We start from the raw sequence: 19,442 nt of genomic DNA, 5'->3' as shown, positions 1-19,442 counted from the left end.
TGATACGGACTCTACGCTCGGCTCTACTGTTATGCCTCGTAAATTGGATTAAAATTACAGTTGTAATATCCAGTCAGATCCAAATAAAGTTTCATCTAGTTTAAAAGTTAGAAACGCATCTCTCATTTAACTCTTTATTTTTGCTCTACCAGAGGTATGTGGTATAAAATTTCTAAACCGTTCTATTAGTATAATAAAACACTTTCAGCAGCTTGAAACACTTTTTTCTTTCTTTTTTTTGTTTTTTTTTTTTTTTTTTTTTTTTTAATGCGACTTGACGCTACTTTTCTCGGCATAAACGTTGTTTAAACTTACACATGAAATATAACGTGATAGGAAGTTATATATCGTCGAATAAATGCAATACATCTTCGATAAAACTTACTGCGAATTAGGATGGACAACTCCACGCGTTGTTGCGGGTACGAATCGTGTTTGTAGATGTGGTTCATCTTCCACGAATCGCCGATCTTACCTGAAATAAGAAAGAGAATACACAAATACTTTTGTAGTTCCTCTTGTCAAAAAATCTATGAATCATTCTTACGGAATACGCTTCTTAAAATGTTAATTTAGATTTCGTTCGAAAGATTAGAAATTTGAACAAACCTCATGAAGTTCCGAATGAATTTGTGGTGAAAATGTCGAGTCGTTGATGACTGTGCTTTCCTTACTATATGAAGATATATTGTCTAGCGAGTCGAGTGAGCGAACGAATGTGATGTTAAAGAAGAGAATGAACAAAGGGTGAAGAGAAAGAAGAGGAACGATGCTGGCCACGTGATGTACAATATTGTTAAAAGCATAGAAAGAGAGCGACGCTGTACGCTGTTCTGCACCATTCCTAGGTCAGACTGACAATGACAAATGATACCGTGGCCTGTCCTCAAATTTTCTTATTATCCACTACGTAACTTCTTACGCTGGACCTTCTTTGCTGTCTCTTTCTCTTTCTCGTAAATATCTATCGCATGTCACTAATCGCTGGAAACAGCAAAAAAAAAAAAAAAAAGGAAAGAAAATAAAAAAAAGTTAAATAAATCGATAGACCGGAGAAAAAAGAAATGGATTAATTAAATCGTTTCCATCGTGAAATCGAAAGAATGAATAATTAAGGAGACGCGTTCCCTTCTTTGATCGCAGAATTGAAGCGTTCATCGAAATCGAAGGATATATAATAGAAGTCAACCAATTCATAATTATTAGTCGACGGAAGATGACTCGAAGAGAAGGACCGGGTAAACGCGGTAAACGATCGAATCGATCTTATTGTTAGAAACTGGGGAAGTTCGTTTGGATAGAATGAGAAAGAGAAAGTACAAACGATTGGAAGGCAAACGTCCTTTTGTCTTTATTCACTCCCCCTTCGTGTTGGCCTTGACTTCTCGACAAATTGTCAACTTATAATTGGCGTTCCTTAATTTTGTTGAATTAAGCTCGCGATTGCTTTCTCGTTCTCTCTCTTTCTCTCTCTCTCTCTCTTTCTTTCATCATCCCTCTTCTTTCCAAACCCTCTCCACTTGTTCATTCATGACCCGTCATCTATTCTCTCTTCTCCCTCGTTCTTCAAGAATCCCTAAACGCAATGAAAGTGCTGTAGTTTGTACCTCAAATTTTTCTTCTCAATCGGTCAAAGAGATCATTCGTCCATTAAACGTGCTTTCCAATGCCGTGATCTTTTCACGTTTCTTTTTTCGCCATCAAGCAAACGCGCCAAAGTATAAATATAGTGGCACTTCAACTCACACGGATATATCATAGTAGGAAGGAGGAAGATAGACAACATACGTCGTACGCAGGATAGGTCGTTCGAAAACAAAAGGGTCCAAGAGAAAGAGGTTTAATTGGCTTTCGAGGGAAACGCTGCGCTACTAGGGCCACATTTAAGGCTTCTCTATCTCTCTCTCTCTCTCTCTCTCTTTCTCTCTCGTTTTTGTTCAACACGAGGCAGCAGGACCATTTCGAACTTAACGTTATGCGAATATTGTACTTGGCAATCCAGTGAGGGTCCCTTGAGTAAACTTCATAGAAACGTGGAACTCGGAAGCTCAGGACCTTGCGCACTGGATAGCGAACAGGTACGCACATATGCGTGAGTATATGAGATAGTCCACGTATTTTTGTGCATTTATATGTACATACTTGGCCGGCTGCTTGTGTATGTGTATACTAGGAAGAAGAGAAATGAAGTGAGAGGAAAAGAGAAGATGGTATAGGATACGCGATAAGAGAGAGAGAGAGAAAGAGGGACAGACAGAGAGAGAACAGAGAAGTAGGCAGATACATTCAGCAGGGGGTCGCACAAAGAGAGAGAGAGAGAGAGAGAGAGAGAGAGAGTGAGAAGGGAAGAGGAGCGAAACGGCAATGCAAGGGTGGGCCAAGGGGTATGAATCAAGCTGAGCAAACATTGAACTTCGAGATACGGTGTCGCCGTATGAGAGCTACCGCTTGGCAAAGAGGAGGTTCTACCTCGAAGTACACCTTCGCGATTACAATTCCCGGTCTCTGCTCCTGGCCACTAGCTCTACTCTCTCTCTTCAACCTCTTTATCTTGGCCCTAGCGTTCCAAAACGATCGTAACGCTTCCCGACGACAAAACATATAGATTATATCAAATATTGGAAGTGCGCGACATGGAGCTACGTTTGTTGTAACGTTTTTCCTTAAAGGTGAGACATTTTCTTGCATTACAGATTAAACGTTTTCATTCTGAAAGAAATTTTTGCCGTTTCAAATAATTACGATACGATATGCTTAACTGTTTTATATAATATAAAGTAATCGTTGTTTCGAACTCGATGGAAATAGAATTTTTGAAAAGATTATAGTTATGGACGAAAGAATAGCTATCGTAGGAAGTCTTTTTCGAAGCGTGTACCGGGCAAAGACGAGATAAGAATGAGGGCTGCTGTACGGCGAAACGTAGCGTCTCATCCCAAGGGATATCAGGAGAGTGGCCCGACCGTCTACTTCCCTCACTCCTTCTATCCACGGTGCTTTAGCCAACCCTAGCTATACCAGACTGGAATATCTTAAACGGGCAGGGACTTTTTAAGCAAAAACTTTATCATACATACGCCGACAAAGCAGCAGAGACGACATGATCTTCTAGTCGTCTGCCAAAAACTCTCGTCCACTTATCGTCTCGATATTCTAATTGGCAGAAAAAGAAAAGAAAAGAAAAAAGAAAAAAAAAAGAAAAGAAAAAAGAGGAAGCAAGAGAAAAAACGAGGGTCGTGCACAGAGACTTTGTTTTCTTTTTTCTTCTTTTCCCCCTTTTATCCTAATAAATTAGTACAGTTCGTCCCTTCTTTTGTATGTGAAAGGATTGGAGATCGCTTACTTTTCTTTTTTTTTTTTTTATGCTGTCATTATATCCGAAAAGCATTCGTTCTTGTGACTTCTCTCAACGAGCGCGAGAGTCCACGGGGGTGGAGTTGAGAAAAAGAAAAGGAAAAAAAAAAAGAGACACGGTGAAAGGTCAAAAGAGCGAGATGATCTTTGTGAGAGTAAGGGTGACGTGACGAGGCAAGAAACGAGAGACAAGAGTCAACGGCGGAAGTAGACAGTCGGCCATCTTGCCAACCGGATGTGCATCCTAAAAGAGGAAGAGAGAATTGTTTGTACGAATCGTTATCTTGTCATATCTCCCTCTCACTTTTTATACTTTCTCGAGCAACTATTACTCAACGCGTCCTCATTTTTCACACGCTTCAGCTGAATTGTATTATATCATGGTAGTCATCGTAGTCGTCGTTGCAAAGCGTTTAACTCACGAGGACTTCGCGTCTCAATGTTACACAACTTCATTCATGCACAGTAGACGGTTCCATGCTTATGGCGTTCGCTTCGTCGCGCGCCTACGACGAAGAAGAAGGACGCGACAACGGCGACTATAAAAGCGAGAATGAGAGAAGCAGCCAGCGAGAATCGTATAAAGCTTCGTCGGGAGACTTGCAACGTACTAAGACGCGAAGAGCGTGAAGCGTAAACCTCTCTCTCTTTCTCTCTCCTTCTCTCTCTTTCTCTCTCACTCTCTTACTTGCGTTACACGCTGTCCTTGTCTCTACATTTTCATCTTCTTTCTCTCTCTCTCTCTCTCTCTCTCTCTCTCTCTCTCTCTCTCTCTCTTTTTCTCTTTCTATCTCACTCTCTCTCTCTCTTCCTTTTCCATCTTGTATATTTCTTTATGAGGACGACAACGACAAAGCCTCGCGGCATAACTTTATCAAATTTCATTATCGTCCCTCTTCCCCGTCGTCTTCGTCGTCGTCGTCGTCGTCATTTTCGTCGTTGTGTTCACGGAGCTTTATCGTCCTTACTGTTTCGTCGCGACAGTGAACGAGCCTGGTAGAAGATGGACGGATACGAGCGACGGCTGGGTTTGATCGATGAAATCGACGAGAGAGATGCTGGAACGAAAGCTCTCTGAACGATAGCGCTCGATAACACGATGTAACGAACGATAACAAACGAGCGAGGAAGCCAGAAGAGATCTCATGTTGTGGACCTTTCACGAAGAAGGAAGTTTCTTCTCTATCTCTATCTCCCTTTTTCTCTCTCTCCCTCTCTTTCTATTTCTTCTCTCTTTCTCTCTCTCTCCCTGTCTCTCTCTCTCTCTCTCTCTCTCTCTCTCTCTCTCTCTCTCTCTCTCTCTCTCTCTCTTACTATAACTTCAACGAACGATGGCGAAATGGAAAGGGACATCAATGTGTTGTTTTGCGACGCATGAAAAAGCAAGAAACTTATCGAAGATAACTCTTCAAGTATCGGAAGTCACTTATTATTTTCACGCTATTCTTCGTAAAAATAGTCATTTTGTTCATGCAACTTATTACGTTATACATACACACACACATACACATTTTCTATATAACATAAGCTATAAGATAGTGTATTATACTTCGTTTTTCTTCTCTTCCTCGTTTAACATCTAATAATATAGATAAATCGAAAATATGAGTACTCTCAACTTTATAGATTACATTTTATATTTTTAAAGTAATCTTCCTCGACTATGCTGGTCTATAGTTTCTGTTTTTCGTGGTAAGATTGGTTGACCAAGATAACGAACGATAACGAGGGATGTTTGCGAGAGTTACGAGGGTAAGAAGAAAAGAGGTCGAATGATGATCGGTAATGTCTCAAGGGAGAAGTGTGTTTCACGAAAAGTGTTCTTCGTCTTGGGGAAAGGAGTACAAGCTTCTCTATTCTCTCTGTAGCACGCCACCAAGAAATATTTCGTTGAAGGTTACGCAGAGGATCGTGTGCATTCGCGGCTAACCCGGGATTGCACGTCGGTAAATCCGTGAGATTCTTTGATTTAGTTCCACAAGTAGTATACATATATGCGCACACACAAATACATTCACTTGAATGCATACGTATGTATATATGTGTATGCACGTATATATTTATGCAACGAAGAAAAAGGTATTCTCTGCAAGGAATATCCTAGCGCGTATTCGCATACGCTCGGTAAATGTAGAGATAAGCTTTCTAAGAAGGGATCACTCTGAATAAAGCTGCACTCACGACGCGTCTTATTTCATTGCGACGCTAGATAGTTTTCTTTATTCCAAGGAAGAATCGGCTTTCTTTATTTCAATCTATTCATTGCTATGACGATGTTTCGAAACGTGATTAAACCTTTTTAAGCTAACTCCTTGCCAATTACGAAGAAGAAGGAAATAAAATAGAAAAACAAAAAAAGAAAACTTCTTTCGTTTTTAATCACATTAACTTTGTCAACATAATAATTTTTCATTAATTTATTCCCGTCGAGAAATAAAATACGAACAAAAATAGGAATGTTAATAAACCAACATTGTTTCTTATTCAAAAAGAATTTATGATCGTGTAATTAGTTTTGTTCGAGACCATGAGAGATAAATCACTAGTTGGATTCAAAGAAATCGTTTGTGTCGATTGACAGATCGCTGAGAAAGATAATAGCGAAGAAGAAGAAAAAGAAGAAAAGAATTGAGGAAGAATCGAAAGGCTGCTTTTCGAAGGTCGATTCGTCTTCTTGAGAGGCTGCCATGCTTTTCTCTAAATCCTCGGTACTAGCTGCAGGGCCCTTTTATCTTCGGAGCAACGATACAGATCGATATAATCTCGTTTTTTTTAAGACTGCTTTCGTGAGCAACCTTCTCTTTCCTTCGACTTCGAGCCCGTCGTACTTTCACTCGAGAAAAACGACGTGGCTCAATTTTCCGTTTTCTTTGCGGTCTATCCAACTACGTACGTTATCGTAAAACGGACATATTAGGCAGATAAGAAATCTTAGCAAGAGAAATTGTCTTCCTCTTTTTTTTTCTTTTTTCGTTTTTAAAAAATTTACTATTTTAAATATCACTCGTATATGTGCGGGGGCATGTGTATGTGTGTGTGTGTGTGTGTGTGTGTGAAATCAAATAAAGATAAAGTCAATGTGAATTTCTAACGTATAGATATTTAAAACTAATTTCACGTCATAAATGGATAAGATACAACACACCATTGAAAAAGAGAGCAAGGAATAGTGTACGTACGGGTATTACTTCGTTTAAGGCGTGCAAGTGACGCTTTTGTAATCCTGTAGTATACACGTAATTGCAAGGACTCGACTGCAGCGTAAATTCATTTAATGCGGCACAGATTTAGCCCTTAAGTGCACATAATGATAGTACCGAGCCGTTTCTAAAAGTCAAAAGACGACATCGGCATTCCTTTTCTAAATAACACTGGCTTATTTTCGCGTAATAAATTTTATCGATGAAGCTCTCGTTTACGCGCGTATCTACCATTTTATCTACCATTTCTTCCGTTTATCGAATCATTAAGGAATTTCTTAAACATTGATTTGAATTTTTTATTCGTGAAATAAATTTTTTTCTTAATTTGAAAAAATGTAAAAAATATTGGTTTTAATCAATTAGGTAATGTGCATTTGCAAATTGGAATATTTATATATCGTATTTACGTCTGAACGTGCATGAATATCGTAACAATGAAAATTTACATGTAATATCGTATGCACATGTACAAGCAGAAAGAAAATTAAAATGGATGAAAAATCGAGTCGAGTAATTCATTCTAAACTGCATCCAGGTTTTGTTGAACAGCTAACAGACACAAAGCCATTGGTATATACGTAACGAACATCGCCGAAGAAAGCTTAATATTGATCACGCGACGGAAATTAAAGTTGGATTCAAAGTGGAAAACGTTCTCCTCGAACTCTCCTCGTACGGTCGTCGTATCGAATACTAGGAAAAAGCATTACGAAACTACTGGCTTAAGATCGCGTTGGATAGCGGAGCACGTACTCCGGTTATCGTCGATGTTTTGCACATAGACCGTTTGTATTTTTCCACAGACTTTTTTTTACCTACCCTTCTTTTTTTAAACATCGTAACGACGCTTGCAGCACCTATTAGCCTCGGCATTTCGTTCGTTCGTACGTTCGTTCGTTCGTTCGTTCGTACGATCGTTCTCGCATAACGGCAGCACTTTCATTAAACGAATTTTAATGAAATAAAAAAGTCAGCCATAACGAAGACTCATTCGGCTCGTTCATTCGATTTTATTTTGCCCGTGACGTCGAGCCTGATTCACGCTACGTAAAATTCTATTCACGCTACGTGACATTCTATTCGAATGAAATCATTTTGTCGGAAGAACGAAGCTCCGGTCGGACGGGCAAGTATCGTAATCGGAGATGTCATTAGAAACATAAAGCGCATTCGGTGTGAGACAAAATAAAGAAGGAACAAAAAAAAAGAGAGGCAGAAAGAGAGAGAGAGAGAGAGAGAGAGAGAGAGAAAGAGAGAGCGATAAAAAAATAAAGAAACAAAACGTAAGGAAACGTTATTCGGAATATAGTTCACGAGATCGTCATGACAGAGAAAGATCGCACTGCATTCCGCTGTACTCGATATCGTTGAAATCCGAGAATTCTTCAAGGTAAAACGATTCGTCCGACGTTTCGGTTTGACGAACTTTCTGTGAATTTGCGATATATAGTTAAATGAGAGATGAAAGAGAAAAAGAGAAAGAGAAGGAGAGAGAAATTCTGTTTAAAGGGTAGCTACTTTTCTATTACGAGGAATTCGTGAAACCCACTCTCTGCACGAATTCGTAGGTTCATTCAGTTTTGTTTTTAAGTTAGGACGAGGAGCCTAAATGAATTGTACATCGAAGAATCGCGTTTTCAATCAAGCCCTCGGTAAACAAACGGTCGCCCACTGACGACTTTCTCTGTTTTAGAGATATGCGCGACGACGACGACGACGACGAGGACGAGGACGACGACGACGACGACGACGACGACGACGACGACGACGACGACGATGACGACGTCGATGAGAACACACGAACGTACTACCTACTCATACAATATACACGCAGACAGACGCGAGCGGTAGCAACGTGGAGCGAAGAAAATTGTAAAACGCAGCGATGGGTGGCTTTTCCCTCATTGATATTCATCCGGTGTAGCTCTAGAGCGCGATTGGCTAACTACCCTACGGTACACTACCAATACCACTACCACCACTGCTACTACTACTACTACCATCACCAACGCCACCATCACTATCACCATCATCACATAGAGTCTACTCTGCTATTTTTCTTCGTCTCTTTTTCTCGTTCGTCCTCGTGGTCCTCTCAGACATCGGTTTCTCTACCTCATTCCAACTTCACTTGCTTCTACATCTAGTGCACACCGTTACGCATACGCGTCCTCACACTATACGTACACATGCACTTTCGCTCTTTCTTTTCACTCTGATACTTCCTTTTGCTATACATCCGTCTATCCCTCCTCCTTCATCCCTTCGAATCCCTCCTCGTTCCGAGTCAACGACTGTTCTGGGTAATGCATCGATTCGTTTCTAACTCACCCCAGTAACACCCTCCACCGTCTATCTCACCCTCTTCGTTCTACCGTTTCTCTCTACTACTCGCTCTCGTCACTCAGGGTTTACTCTTCTTGATTAGGCTTCGAGAATAAAAAAAAAAAAGCTTCAGCTACGGTTTGAAGCATCGCATAAAGACGTAATGCGAAAGATTCAGGCTGACGACGACAACGACGACGGATATCGGCATGGATTTGAGAGAACGGGCTACCGGGGCCGAAGGGATGAGTTTCGAGAAGAGAAGAGAAGAGAAGAGAAGAGAAGAGAAGAGAAGAGAAGAAAAGAGAAGAGAAAGAGACCGGCAGGTTGAAACTCGCGAAATTCACCGATGCGAGGGAATAAAGAGAGGGTGCTTGCTCGTGGATACGGGGAATCACAGTCCGATTAATTGCGCGTCGAATCGGATCGTTCGAGTAGAGGCAGAATTACATCACCGGCGGATATGATACAAATGCGGCCTCTTTCATACCTCTGCGTTTCACTGGGAAAAAAAAAAAAAAAAAAAATCATCTTATCTTTTCATTTTCTTTCTCGTTAAATCAGTTGTGCGCAAATTATCAAGTTGAACAATTTTCACGAATTTTACATTTAATGATAACAGCATTTTTTTATTATTAGTATTAAAATTTAATCCTTTAATTTAATCATATAATTATCACGATTTTATTTACAGATATAAATAATTTTCACAAATAATCTCGTGTACAATTCTTTTTGTACACGATTTTCACTATGTTAAACGAGCTAATATAAATTGTTCAATTTTGATAGTAGATATCGTCAGGTGAGGGGGTGGAGATTTTGGCATCGTGTCCATACAAACGCAACGGTCTCTAATAAAATTTTATCGGAATACTCGGATGGTACGCCTCTCTTGGCAGAATAAGTCAATTGTGGCTGTGATCCGTATCGTAAGAATATCCATTTTTCCAAAGACATTCACTAAAAATCTTTATATCAATTTCTCAAAGATAACCGCGAATAGATTCCCTTGAAGAGATCGAAATTCAATTGATGATTTATCGATTTTTTTATAAAACGATTCTTTTTCTAATTATTGAAACACTGTTAAATATTTTTATAATGCAGAGCAAAGAAGGAAGCATAACTGGGGCTGTTGCAAAGAGCCCGTTGCTGCATCGACTCAAAACGTACTATATAATGCTTTAAAGCAGCATGAACATTACTAGGGTGATATACGTGGCAAAAAGTTAGCCACTTTATTCATATGCCTCCGTGCCATGTTCATAACCTTCACGAACGAGTATATAAAAAAGTGGCCGTGTAGTCGGCTTCCCCTCTTCTTCATACTTCTCTTCCGACTAGCACCTCATGCACAGTTCCTAGGCTACAGGAAAATAGCATTCCTATATTTCTTTCTTGGCTTCGTTTAAATATGTTTAGATTCTGAGTAAGGGATTCTCTGGAAACGACTAGGTATACCGATATTGTATTGTATTTTTGGAGATATTTCAAAGCAGCCTTATTCATCGTATGTCGCAAGAAACCTTTCGCGAACATGAACGTCACTTCGCGTGGTGCCGTAACCTGTACTAGGGATTGAAGAACGAGGAAGAGAGAGAGAGAGAGAAAGAGAGAGAGAAGAGAGAGAGCGAAGAGAGAGAGAGAGAGAGCGAAGAGAGAGAGAGAGAGTGGGAGGGTACGAGGAATTGTAGTATGAGGTGAACCAAGCCATTTACAGAAGTTATTAACCTTTTGAAGCATTTAGAGGAACTCTCGTCGAAAGCATGTAATTAAGTTTTTCTTAATCAGTCTAGTTTTAATTTCATTATAATCGTTTGCGATATGCAAAAGGCCTCGCACATTACAATTGCATAACTTGTTTGCAGAGATGACTATTTTTCTTTTTTTCTTTCTTTCTTTCTTTCTTTCTTTGTTTTTTTTTTCTTCCTTTCTTCAGCTTTTCCAAACGTTTTATAAAGCTATCGTAAATTATTAGCGGATATGTTCCAGCACCCCTTGCGGCTTTCGATTTTGATCCAATAAGAACGCAGTATCGCAAAATTCATGCCCGGATATTCGCATTTCGATAAAAGTATGTTCTCAGCCCGGCGTATGATTCTCCATAACCGAGATAATGATGAAAGAGGGGCGCGGTGAATCGAGTACGTTTAAGTTAAGAGGGAGAACCGTTCGTATGCCAACATCGATATCGAATTCCGAGAATAAAGTAGTCCTGTTTCGAGCGTTTACGTTCGCACATAAAAGAAAATCACCGGACATCGATCTCGAAATTCTTAAATATAATATCAACGATTGAGAACGATGAAATATTTCAAAATATCTGAAAGATATATTATTTTAGCGATAATGAATAAGTTTTTAACAAGAGAGAAAAAAAAATAACAAAAAGGTGATAAAAGTTAAGTAAAAATAAAAATCTAACGATGAGTGTATAAGTCAAGAAAGGGATATCTCTTCGGCCAGTAGGAAAGTACTTCAATATCGAGGCATTCGGACGAGAGATGGAAGTCGAAAACCAAGAATCCAGAGATAAATCACGTCGGGGGTTGAAAGGCGGTAGTGTTGGAGTCAATGGCCCTTGCCCGTAGTTGCCCGGGTTTTTGGTTTTTGCCATAGCATCCTCTCTCTTCCAGCCGGCTTCCCGGCCTCCGTAGTGTCCTGGGTAATGGAGTAGAAGGATAATAATGCTCTGTTTTACAGTAACGGAGTGCTGCCTCTCCTTCCCCCTTGGTGCCACGAGTGTATATGAAAACATCCAGCAAAATATCCACCGGATACTCGGCTTCGTAAGTTTGAGAGATGGCTGCCGAGCTCTCTATACTTTCCCTTTACAATATTCTCCATCTCTTTCTGTCCTTCTCTTTTCCTCTCTCTCTCTCTCTCTCTCTCTCTCTCTCTCTTTCTCTCTCTCTCTCTCCCGTTCCTCTTTTAGCTCCTTCCCCCGCCATTGACATTCTCGCATTATACGGCTCTATAGGACTAAATTCATACTTTTTGCTTCCAGTTATTCGACTTCTTATTCCCAACTTCATTTCTCTACTCTTCATTGATTGAAACTTCATTTCCTTTTTTCTTACTTTCTCTCATCAAGTATCAGATTCTTCCAATAATTTCTTAGTTTATAATACCGTGTATAAAGTAGATGTCATTCTCTCTCTTTCTTTCTCTCTCTTGTACAAACTGATTAATCTTTCTAAATGATAACATTTCCTTGATCGTTTTACGATACTTTTTCGATTAATGATATGTTCTCTGTAATGATATAACAGACAACTCATTGGGGATGAAATCTACTCTTTCGTTTATTTTTGTTCTCTCTCTCTCCCGCTCTCTCTTTCTCTTCAGTAAACATTGTGGAGAACCATGCGCTTCATCATGCGTTCCAACGACCAACAGCAAGCGTGGATCGAGATATCGGATAAAGATTAGGCGTGAATGCCAACGCTGCTAACCGGAGCTTTGAAAAATATAAGAAACGAATAAGAAAAAGTTAAACGGAAGAATGGTACACCTCGTGTACGGTTTTTACGTTTTGTCTCTTGTGATAATAAGAAAACCGCGAATTAACCCTCTAACTCCTTCCCTTTATTTTTCTTTCCTTTTCCCTTATTTTTTTTATATCTCTTCTTTTCTGTACGTTATCTCTCCCTCCTACACGGTTCTTCCAATTTTTTTTCCTACCTTTTTCTGGTCGAATACGAACAGGATAAAAATGCGTGAAAAGAAATAGGGGTACCTTCGAAGGGAATAGAAGGATCTGAGGTGGTGTTCATGCACCGCCATAAATACTTCAGCGACAGACGCGAAAAATTTTGCGGCCCAGTTCCCATTGGCTCTAATATTTTCCATACGGTCCTTGCCGCGAATGCGAGCGACCTATCTCGTAAAAAACTTTTGCTGCCTGTCATCTTGGCGAGCATACAATACAAAATTAATTGCGTCCGATATACGTTTTATGATTCGATTCATCGAAACTGCTACGCCTTTTTGACGATATCGCCGAAACCAAAAATGTTCGGTTTTAATAACAAAAATGATGAAAAAGTACTTTCTTACACACACACACCCATATATATAAAGTTATGTATAATTTTATAAAAAATATTAACACATGACAGAGATTCATACCATGATTAAGAATCATTTCGAAGAAATAACGAGCGGACAAACGAGTAAGCCACGCAGAATGCATTCGCGCCTTCAAGCGCGTGCGAATTTTATAAGCGGCTGCACAAGTAGGCAGCACGCGAAAGCAAGTGTGTGAGAGCAGTAGACGTAGTTTATTCAAACGAGCCAAGAGAAAGCTATTGAAATAAGTAGGGTCGAGTGGTTTGAGACGATGGAAAGAGAGAACCTCTGCGATCTCTCTCTCTCTCTCTCTCTCTCTCCTTCTTACTGCTTCTTCGTAAGAAGCTGGAGAAAGAAGGATGGAAAGGGGTGCCCTTTCTGTACCACCCTCTTGCTCTCTTTCTTCCTTCCAGCCCATTGGTCGCCCTCATGATTTAACCTCGCGTTCCTTTTTCCAAACGGTAAAGCGAAACGGGACGAGGGTCTAGTTTCTTTCTCTCTCTCTTTCTCTCTCACTTTACGGGAAAAGGGTGGTGCTTCATTTTTCTAGATATCTAGCTCGAGTCAACTGTTTCTTTCTTTTTCTTTCTCTTATCCCTTGCTGGACATCAGTCCAATGCGTATTCTCTGATACACATACGCGTACACGCGTTCACAAGACCTCAATATGGACTTGTCTCGCGGATGAACGAGCTATCTTTATGCTTATGGGAACTCTTTGTAAACCGTAAACCGAACTCTTCGATCTCCCAATGTATCAGCAGCTTCAGAAAAAAGTTCAACCAACTCTAACTCCAACGACTATTCACGCATCTCGAGGCGAATGTATGTACGTGTCCAAGTTACAGGTCGCTGATTGTGTGTCGATAAGAATGGCGTCGATTCTTTTATACCGGTTACGCGTATGTGAACACACCACCAACGTTTGTATCGTTTTGTAAACGGAGAGGAGGGATAGCTCTTAGACACACAAGACGAGGAGGATTAGAGATCTCGAGGGTTCGCTTTTCTTTACAAAGTGCAATTTCCCGTAAACGTTGCCGCTGCTTTTGCGGAGCTCATCTCGCTCTTCTTTCATCTTGTTCCTCCCCTCTCTCATTCTTTCTCTCTCTCTTTTTCTTCTCGTTTTTTCTTTTACTATTTTTTCATCCAACTTTCTTTCTGCACCTTCTTGCCGCACCACGCCTATCGTTGACCTCTCTTACAAACTCCTATCGTCTAAGTTTCCCTATAAAAATCAACGATATAACGAAAATTAAAGGTCGTGCATCGATGTAACGTAACCGCAGCGGCAACGTTGATGAGTTTATAAGGGATGAAGGAAACATTAGTGTGTGTATCATCGTCGATACGAAGGTTTGAGAAAAATTTAATATCACTTTTTAAAGAAGTTGAGTCCTGATGATTGATTACTGATTTCTTTTACGATTTATTTTCACATTTTTCTACGAGTAAAAAAATTAATATGGGATAATAATTATTCTTTGAGGGGACTTATGGAAATAAGGAAGTTAAAATGATGTCATTGGAACAAATTTGGTTAAAAGCTTTACTCCTCTTTCACAGTCACCCTCTTGGTATATCGATTAGTAGCACGTCATTCTCTCTCTCTCTCTCTCTCTCTCTCTCTCTCTCTCTCTCTCTCTCTTTCTCTCCCTCCCTCTTTCTCGTTACGGTAAGCGATTGTTTCGAAGAAATCGCAGGACACTCTCTAATAGGACTAAATTCGTTTTGTTAGACTTCAACTACTAGAGAAGAAAAAGAAGATTCAATAGACGACCTTTCGATCCGGCTTCGAAACGATTCGAGTTCAAGGCGATGAATGAAAAGTACGGAAAGACTCGTTCCGTTCACGTACGACTCTGCCATGGATTTACGTTTACACCATACGTATATGTTTAGGACGGACTTATTCGTGTGTATCTGTGTAGATGGGTCCAGCGCAAAACAAACAAGGCTTACCGCATTGATCGCCGTAATCCCGAACACGTACGTAGTCTCTCTCCCCCACTCTCTTTGTCTCTCTCTCTCTCCCTTTCTCTCTGTCTCTCATTCTCTCTCTCCCTCTCTCTCTCTCTCAACTCTCTCGACGATGCCTCCGAAGCAGTCTCCCCTCCCATTTTAACCGCTTCCGTAGCACGAAACCCTTCGTCCCTGGTGGTACGTGTCCGTCGATTCGCTCTACATTGATGGAATAGGCATGTGCGCGAGCTAACACGCGTGCTCGTCTGTCTTTGTGCTTACGCGCGGATGGATTGTCACAACAGTCCGGGACACTAGACTAAACACTTCAACGATCGTGACCACCGAGAGACGACGTGTTTCCACCGCACGGGTAATATCCGTGACAATATCCACCCCTTTGCCTCCTGTCGTCACAACCCCTCTTCTACCTCTATCCTTCAACCACTTGGCTTTTCTCTGATGAATCGACCTGCTCGACGAGTCTCGTGAGAGATCGATATAAGTTGTAATTTTCTTTTTATATACCTATATAAAACGGTTGATGCATTGCCATGATTACTGGGATCCTTTAAAGAATTACAAAAAGTATAATGATCGGACATTTGTTCCATATAGTCTGATAGATAATATTGACGCGACGAACAAATTTGTTTTAAACCGAAGAGATAGAAATCGTGATCGATTTGTTTCATACGTTGAATCAATGAGGATATTAAAGTAAATGGAAAATTACGACAATCGTACAAGCTTTTCCATTTATGAAATTAACGCGACTAATTCTCTCGACGCCTTTTCAGCAGCCGGCACCATCGAAACTTTCGATCGAGCGTCGATGTCGTTGCTACTAATTGGCGAAGTATATTTATCGTGCGTTATGTGCTATATCGATGGCGACTGTTAGTGGCTGGAATATTTTCGACGAACGACTGGATAAAGGGACGTTGCGAAGAAGAAAAAAAAAGTTACGTCTCGTAGTAGTAGGAAAAGGGTTAACGAGGAGCAGATTGCTTCCGGTTAGAAAATAAAATAATTATCGTAGAAGAGAGAGGGTTGAGAAGGAGAGGCGTTTGAGCTCGAAAAATGGAACGGGTAATTAAGGAATCGGTTAATTTTAGGGTCATGTTTTATGATACGCCCATTGCTGTTCGCTCCCTTAGCGATCTTCCTCTCTTACTTCTTTTCACTATCCACCATTCTCGCTCTTTTCAATGTTACGAAATATGCAGAAAGAGAGAGAGAGAGAGAGAGAGAGAGAGAGAGAGAGAAAGAGGGTTAAAAACTCCCGAGTTCACCGATGATTTATAAACGAGGGAGGGAAGCATAACATGTGGTGCGCATTAAAATTTAGAGATCTTAAATTAATGATTCTCAGTAATTGCGAGAATCCGACCTGGTGGAAAGGTTGCAAAACGGTTTGTTAATTCTACAAAATTATCTCGGGTACGGTGCGGAAATCGTAATTAAGCGAATGCGTTGTATGTACGTTAAAGATCGGTAAGCGAGAGAATTATCGAGATCGTGAAACGACGAAGGTCGTTGCTATGTAAAATAATCCTCGTGAATTTCTACGATGGACTCGACGGTAAAAGCAACGAATGGAAATGTAATTTTTCAACTATCGGTTGGTTGGTATACTGTCCATTCGACAACGATCGACGAAGCTGTCGCGACGTATTATACATGCTACCGTGGTTGCGCGTTTTGTATTCCCTCGTGATAGAGCTTTTTGTCGAGCTTTCGTATATAAATGGTCGATACCGCGGATACGAGATTGCAGATACGGGGGTATTTGTGTTCGTTTCCGTACGCGTATGCACACACGTTTACATACGATTTTCAGCAAAAGCTGAATTTATTCGTTAGTAGTACGACGACGAAGTTCAGGCAGACGAAGTCTATATTACACGAAAAGATCGCATGACGATACTTTCGAAAAATACTTTTCTCCATTCCGATTGTCCTCGAAATAATCTCAGAACTTTTTTATAACTTTTACACGTACTACCCTCGATGCCATCCGCGCTTTATTAAAATCTAGAGAAGAAGACTTCCTTTCTCTCTTTCTCTCTCTCTCTCTTTCTCTTTTGATCGCACGAGCTCGACATTCTTCCATTTTTCATCGAACTTTTACTTTATATCGCACTGAGGGGGATACCGTTGGACAACAATAAGCGAACAGTGTCCCTTCCGCGTTTCATCGTCGTCGTCGTCGTCGTTGTAATTTAGAGCGACGAATTTCTATTTCTTTCCTTCTCTCTTTCGTATATCGCTGTCCTTCTTCATTCGTTCCCACCCCATCTTTTTCTCCGTTTAGTGCTCGTTTTCGCTTTTTTCGTTTCTCTCATTTCTCCCTTCGACGTCGTTTAACATCGCACCGGGATCGAAGCTCGGTAGGATTATCCAAGAATCCAGGATTTCAGAATGCCTAGAAAGAGAAAGAGAGAAAGAGAAACAGAGGGAGATGCTCCAATTCCTCCGACGCGATATCCGTGACTCGATTTCCGAAAGCGCCTCGTTCGTGCAAGGAGAGGCATTCCCATGTATATCCTACATATTTCCCTATTTCTTTCGTTCGTATTCGAGACGGGTTCACCGATCCTCAGCCCTCGCAGATTTACCGTGAACTCAATTCAGTCGGTAGTTACCCATTATTTCCCCTTCAAGTATTATACTCGTACAAAGACGGAAGTATGCGGAGTACTTTGTATACGTGTTGCACTCAACACGAATATACATACGTTTATCTGTGTATATATGAATGTATATATTCGTATATCGCTTGGAAATGTTGTACAGGAAATCCACGTTCGTGGGTATGCTCGCGTCGTAATTACACGATGATTTATTCTGATAATCCGAAAACAATCGAGAATAATGATACGGACGTTCTCTCAATGTAATATTCCAAGCCGAGGAATAAATTAAAAACTTTTCACAAGTTCCTTGATTATAAGTTTCACGATTGCTTCGCCATGGATTTGAGGCTTTATCGCTTGTCTTTTTCAGATAAATAAGCTTAGAAATCTTTTTGGAATTTTCTTCCAAGACGATAAAAATGTGTATCATTAGAAAGTTTCATTCTTCTTATGTCCTGTTTTTATTTAATAAAATTTCTCATCAGATCGATAATATTATACAGAAAAGAAAAGAACGTTAAGTAAAGTTATCGTCGATTATTTTACGCTTGACTAAGTACCATCAAGTGCATGAAAAAAGAAGGAAGGTAGAAAAGTATAATATAAAAAGTGCAAAAAATGCAGAAGATAGGGAGGAGAGAGAAGGATAAAGAGGGAGAAGAGATAAGGAGAGAGAGAGAGAGAGAGAGAGAAAGCGTCTGCGTGAGATCCACGTGGGACTTACCTGATCTTTGAGTTTTCATCTTGGCGTACCTCTGCAATTTTCTAGCTGTCAGAACGTCTCATGATACTTCTTCGTAGCGTGTTACTAATGAAAAGGGAGCTATACTACACCAAACACGTTCGTGTGTGTATGTTTTTTTTTACATTGCCTAGTCTAACGAATATACCTATCTTTTAACGAATAATATTTTATTCACAATCTCATTTGTAGAAGCAGGCATAAAGTAAAATTGGATGACGGCTGAAGACTTGATGAGGTTTCGAGACACTGCGTCTTTTTTACATCGTTCACCTTGCGACGAGTTTATCTCGACGAAAGACATCTTTCAAGAAAAGAAAAGACGAGAGAGAAGATAGGTAGATAGATAGATAGATAGATAAAGAGAAAGAGAGAGAGAGAGAGCGCGAGAGAGAGAGCGAGAGAGAAAGAGAGAGAGGAAAAAAGAAAGTGAAGCACGTATCATCGATAATTTGAAGACTCGGATGACTCGGCGACGGATCGATGAATGGAGACGTGCTTCGATTATCCTCGAAGCGGTCGTATTGCTATCCGGGGATCTTTATCTTCAAAAGAGACTAACGCGCGCTCTTTCGCTTTTATATGAAGATGGAAAAGTAAAGCACGATGAAACTACCGCCGTGGTACGTCGGGAAGCGGAAGGTGATTGTGAAGTTCTTCTCTCTTTCTCTCTCTTTATATCTTTTTCTTTTTCTTGTTCGCTCTTCGTCTTTCTGTTCGTGCGGTCGTACCGACTGCCGAGGTCAAAGAGCGCAGTAGTAGTGGTGGTGGTGGCGGCGGCGATGGTGATGGGACTATACGGAGAATCGAGGGTGAAGAGGTAAAGAGAAAGGACTGATAGTCTGCTGGGCTCCACGTTTCATTAGCCCCGCCGGCTAACAGTTAACCGACAATTTAAACAATTTTTAACTTGGAAACTTTACTACGTCCGTCCTCCTGCCACCCCTTCGTTGCCTCGCGGCAACGTGGACGACGCCGGCTTGGACAAGGCTCGTCAACGAACGAAGCACGGCTCACCTTCAGTTCGCTGATAGAAGCGAAAGAAAGAAAAAGAAATGAGCGAAAAGTACGGATGGGGGAGAAAAAGAGAGAGAGAGAGAGAGAGAGAGAGAGAGAGAGAGAGAGCGAGAGAGAGAAAGAAAG

At 40.6% G+C, this 19,442-nt stretch overlaps 1 protein-coding gene across 9 annotated transcripts in view; it reads right to left on the bottom strand.

The window, feature by feature from the left end:
• Positions 1–19,442, bottom strand: part of LOC124947720 (nucleolysin TIAR-like) — a 506,703-nt gene that overhangs the window by 326,546 nt on the left and 160,715 nt on the right. The window contains exon 2 of one of the 9 annotated variants that reach the window (XM_047490267.1): positions 386–475. The exons of the other annotated variants lie outside the window; for them this stretch is intronic. The gene's annotated coding sequence lies outside the window, so the exon portion shown is untranslated. The remainder of the gene's footprint in view (positions 1–385; positions 476–19,442) is intronic. 9 annotated transcript variants of the gene reach the window in all.

Source organism: Vespa velutina, chromosome 3 (assembly GCF_912470025.1).
Source record: "Vespa velutina chromosome 3, iVesVel2.1, whole genome shotgun sequence".
Taxonomy (NCBI): Eukaryota; Metazoa; Arthropoda; class Insecta; order Hymenoptera; family Vespidae; genus Vespa; species Vespa velutina.
This window is presented reverse-complemented; position numbering and strand designations above follow the sequence as displayed.